This window comes from Prunus mume, linkage group LG2, assembly GCF_029339155.1.
Source record: "Prunus mume cultivar Tortuosa linkage group LG2, ASM2933915v1, whole genome shotgun sequence".
NCBI lineage: Eukaryota > Viridiplantae > Streptophyta > Magnoliopsida > Rosales > Rosaceae > Prunus > Prunus mume.
Genome location: NC_142699.1, coordinates 3,381,154 through 3,387,153, shown reverse-complemented (window position 1 = coordinate 3,387,153; position 6,000 = coordinate 3,381,154).

The window sequence follows — 6,000 nt, the reverse complement described above, 5'->3', positions numbered from 1 at the left end:
TGACATTCATTTGAATAAATTATGAAATACAAATTTGATTAGCATGTACAACTTTTTGACAATATATACTTTGAATATTCTTAGGCTTCTCTTGACATTTTGGGCCTCAAATAATAAGGGAAAAAATCTCGTTTTGTTTCACAGCTAGTGAAATAATGATCTGTGTATTACTAAGATCTTATATTTTTAGAAAAGTTGATATAAATACAAATTTTCATTGAGAAGTTGGTTTAATTGATTTGGCGACTTTGATACAAGTCCTTGACTTTGTTCCATATACGATTATGTGATAATATTTATCCATTTATGATGTTTGTCATTGAATAGAAAAGGAAAATATCGCAAACACATCCCAGAGAGCATTTAAATAAAAACCTCCATCTCCTTCTCCTTCCAACTCACGTGTCGCCACCATACAACTAACTCTCTCTTCTACCTCCCTCACTGTGGCAAACATAAAGCTTCCAAAAGAAAATACGTGGCAAAAATGTAAACTAAATATCATGATATTTCCTAAGATGCACTTCTCTTATGAACAATCAGTTTCATACCCCAAGAGTTGTTCTCCCACTTCTTCTTCACATCAGTAGCCTTCAATGCAGCAAGCAATTCCTTTTTCAGGGGAACCATTTTGATGTCAATTTTGATGTAAGATTTGTCTCTTGAAATTCATTTATCCACAAAAAGGTGCTTGTGGATGATCATGTGATGTCTATTTTGGCTAATTTGCTCGAGCCTTTATTTTACATGTTTTTGGGGAAGCAAATACAGTAGCACATCATTTAGCACATGACTTATTGGTAAAAAAATTTATTTTTCTTCACCCTATGGTAGAGGTATATTACATACTCTTGTGAATATATTATCATATGGTGTAGGTATATTGTTGGTATATATATGTGTTTTTCATATTTTCGACAACATATAATAGTATTTTATGTACCATTAATTTTTTTTAATAGGTAGAATACAATTTTTATTTGTCTATTTTTGTATCTAAATTAGACGTGGTCTTCTTATTTATGTTCCTAATTTATAGGTGGTCTTTAATTTATGTTCCTGACTTATAATGTAACACGATTTATCACTAAGTTTTTTCCATTACTAATAATAACACTCTTTACCTTTACATTAGGTACATAATTTCATGTGGGTGCTTGTCTGAGTAATTGGTATAATACGTGGATTTTCACCACATGAATTAAATTAAAATGTACCCATATATGAGAGGTAAATATTAATAAGGAAAGAATTGAAAATTTAAATTATGAAATTCAATTATGAGGAAATAATGCATTAAATTTAGATTTTCAATGTGTTTTCTTTATATTACCCCAATGGGTAAATCGACACAACAAAAAGTAATAAAAGTCAAAGAACTTACATCTAAAACCAAAAACACGTGGACTAAATTCAATGACAGCTAATCATTTTGGATCTAAGAACCCCTTATATTTTCCACTCAAAGGTTCTTAAAGGGAGCTTCAAGCATTGATCAACACTTCTACTCAACACCATTTAAGAAAAATATACTTGTAAGTGTCCAAAGTTGTTATTATCATAATTATTGCTAGAGTGATTGTCTTGCATTTCCTATAGGAAATAGAAAGATGGTGTCTGTAACACTGGTTTTAGAGGCATAGCCGAGCTGCTACACTTTTATAATATATTTGAATATGTTAAAGGTATAGCCGTTCGGCTATACTCTTTAATGTATCCAGGGTTTAGCTCTGTTAATCCTTTTCCATGTAAACAAACAAAAAAATTGCAAAATCAGAAACGTACGTAAATTGGACGCCATGGTAGCCACGGATAGAGGACTCGAACTCGTCACTACGAACGTCTAGGGCATAGAGCAAGCCCATGCCAGGTTTCGATCAGTGTTCGAAAAATCGGCCAAGGCACTAGGCGGGAGGACCGACGCCAGGGAGTTAGGCGGCGCCTAGACGGCCTGGAAGGATCTAGGCGGCGCCATTGCGGCCTTGAAGGATCTAGTCGGTGCCTAGGCGGCCTGGAAGGATCTAGGCGGCGCCTTGGCTGACTGGAAGGATCTAGGCGGCGCCTAGGCGGCCTAGGCGGATCTAGGCGGCGCCTTGGCTGACTGGAAGGATTTAGGCAGCCTAGGCGGCCTAGAAGATCTAGGCGGCCTGGGAGGATCAGGTACCTGGGTGGGTCGTGTCCATTGTTATAATTAACTTAGGCATGCATAGTTTTCTTCTAAAAATTTACAAGCAGCAAAACAGAGAAACACGTAATCATGGAGTTACCAACTTGATCTGAAAACAACTCTTGAGGGGGAAGCAACCCTTCCAGTCGCTGCCACTAAAGAAAGGATCTTGCACCTGCTGTACAATCACAAAACAAAACCAAATTTTCACAAAGAAGAAAAGCAAACGCATTCAAATTTACAGATAAAAATACAGATAGAGAATTGTATAGAACGTGCTGCTATGTTGTAATTCACGGAGAGCAAAAGAGTGAGAAGACAGAGCATAGTATAAGATGGGAAGCTGTAGTTTCCAACCAACGAACGATGTTTGATCTTGTATGATTATGTGCACTTTGATAATTTGTGACAACCCTATTATTTAACAAGCCTTCCTGTTTTATAATGATTATCAACTTGACTTACAGACAAAACTTTCTGGACATCGAATTTGATGTATGGCTTAGTTCTGTGTGTTAATTATACACAATAAGTTTTTTGGGATGCTTAGGTAAATTTGGATGTGTAACTTATCAGGAATTTCTTCTCAATAAGTTTTTTTTTTTTTTTTTTTCTGGTATTGTGTTAGGTTTGTTCATCAATGTGGATCGTCCGTTTGCTGAGAAACACTATGAGGACTTGTCTTCAAAGCCCTTTTTCAGTGGATTGATTGATTATATTATTTCTGGTCCCGTTATTGCTATGACTTGGGAGGGTAAGAATGTTATTATCCTAACTGCCCCTGGAAATGCATTTTTGGCAGGTAACCTGATTTACCATGTTTTCCTGTCTCTTTTGCATTTATAACTTTTTTAATTATTATGTTTCAATTTTTTGGTCAGATTATATGGTCTGTTGATGAGTATATAGGTAATGTGATCCCAAATCGTTCTCTTGAGAAAATGCTCAGCAGTAATAGCTTATTATGTTAATGGGAAAGCTGTTTCAAATAGATTGTTTGAACCTTTGATTGTTGCTAAAATTGTTGATGGTTCCAATTAGGCAGAAACACAATAGTCAATCTGTCCAGGAGTTTTATGGTTTGATTGCATCTCCTGTGTTATTCTCATAAATTTCAATTTCTAGTGAATTTCTTCTGAGATATATGACCTCATTCTAGCCAGTGGTGGTAAAACAATTCTGGAAAAGGCAGAGAAAATAAATTAGAGATACAATAGAGTAAAAGATGGCATGTGGATGAGAAACAAATTACAAATTACAAATATAAGCATCAATCTTTCCTGGTAGTAAACTGTCACAACTATAGAACTACATCACCTGTGATAGCTTTAAAAGAGAACAACATAACTAGCCCCAGCAAATAATTATCATAAATATTCAAGAAAAATAAGCAAGAGATAAACCATTATGAAATGATCAAGGTAGAAAGGACAATAAAATGCGTGGAGAAAGAAACTGCTGATATAGGTAAACAACTTCATTTGGCAAGACACAAGAACTAATTTTTTTTTTTCTTCTTAGCCAACTCGGATTTTTCACAAACGCCTGCTTCTATTTCTAAGTGGACTAAACTGTTTGTGTAGGTGGGGCAAGGGCTCCTAGTGAGGCTCAAGAAATCCTTGTCGGAAGAGGTGGAGTTGCGGGGACTGTGCCATCTTTGAAAACTGAGAGTGTTGTAATGGGCAGGCACCTTGGCTTAGATCTCGCCAAGGTGGAGATCCTTGGTGTAGGCGCGGCTCGATACAATCTCATGATGTAAGTTCCACATTGGAGAACACAACAATAATCCAATTGAAATATTGGTGGACCACTCCTAATTGTACCTAGATGGTTAAGGTCGGGACAATACATGGTTTGGACAAGTAGTGGACTCCTAATGGGCATGGTGGTACCAACAACCCCATTTAATGCAGAACAAGGTCATGCCATGGCTAATTTGTGCAACAACAAAATGACCCAAGATGCAGATTTAGAAAAACAGATCGTCAGCTTGCAGCAATATCTAATCAATAATGTAATGTACATGAGATTTAAGTAACTATGAGATAGGTTGAACTTTCCCATTTTGTAAGGAGTAAGGAGAGGAATTGTGGGAGGTTGAGCAGACATGTTATTTTGCACTTGGCCTTTGCTCTGTAACGGTTTTGGTTCTTTTTTGTTTTGCTCTGGAAATGAATGGAAGACCCCAATTGGGGTTTTATACATTTAGTAGGAACCCAAAGACAAGACATTGAGACGTTTGATGATGTTTCCAATTATGTGCTTGTTATTGAAATTACATATGAATCACACTTTTCAAGCTTTTTAGGTCCGGGTTGTTATTGAAATTACATAACTAATAGTTGATAAGGTCCCTGCACTGTGTGTAAACTAGTGTTCAAGTTTCGCTGCCAGTAGTCTTCATTCGTGCGTGATCTATCATTTCCTACAGAAATCCATACGGTGGCAGCTGGCAGTTGGGTGCCATGCGTAAGTCCTTCCGACTCGAGATTATGTGTCTGCCCTGACTGGTAGTGAGAGTAGCCAATCTCCCCCTATACTTTTCTTCATTTTGAAAATAAAAAAGAAAAAAAGTACAAATAAATCAGCACCCATGCATGTAAATACGAACGTCATCCAACCGCTCATTGTGGGGCTACGTATGTAGTGACTTGTGATTATTCTGATGCTTGAATTCCCTTATGCCTTCTTGAATGAATTGTGTTGCAATAGAAAAGACGCATCATTCTTTTACTTGAAGCGGTGGCCGCTTGGACAAAGTTTGATGCAGACCCAAAGTCACAAGGCTAGCTTCAATAGGTGGCTTGAACAAATCAAGGTCAAGCCATTGGGACCCTTTTGAATATCTGTCTCCAAGTCAAAACTCACTACTTGGATTCCAAATTTAAATTTGCTGGTGCACTCCTGGGATGAGTCAAATGCACAACAAGATGAAAAGTGGTTTTAAACAAAAGAGGAAGATTTGGGTTCATCCGGTTGGGAGAATAAACACATTGAGTTTGAGTTTTTTTTTATATATCAAAAATAGTCAAAATTTACCTCCTTACTATCGTAAATGTTAGTTTTTAAGAAGGCTTAAATGTTAAAATAGTCCATGTGTTTTACCTATTTGGCCAATTTAGTCATCGTGTTTTCAATTTAGCCAATTTGATTATTGTGTTTTACTCCGTTAATCAATATTGTCCAATCCGTCAAATTACCGTTGAAAAAAAGAATTGTTGAGAAAGCTGTAGAAAGTGTCCTGATGGCAGGTGCGGAAGCTACCACAACAATGACCACAAGGTCAAGCACAACAAAGTCATCCAGAATTATAAGGCTGCTAAAGCCTTAACAAGCACTCAAATCGTGATTGGTTCAATCCCAATAAACTTAGGCATCACAGAACCCACAATGGTGACTTCTACAAAAGAAAAAACCTCACTATCAGAGGACGGTTGCCAAGACTTTGAAGAGCCACTGTTGGACAACCCTAATGAGGGGCGGCCCTGGCATGGTGCAAGTGGTGCAACTGCACAAGGCCCCCAATTTTTGAGGGCTCCCGAAATTTTTTTACTTTTTATTATATACTAATATTATAAAAACTCTATATATACTCCAGCATGCAACAATTTGACACAAAAGTGTATTTGGTGGAGCTAGTTTCTAGCACACATCCCTTAGTACAAGGCCCAAGTTTGAGTCTTAGTGATGTCATTCTATTTATATTTTTCTTCTTTTTTCATTATAACAGCAAATTTTAAAATAGTTTTTAAAAAAATATATAAGCACGTGAAAAAAAAAAAGAGGAAGGGGAAAGATCCAACTAAACTAACAACATTATATATCACACCCAT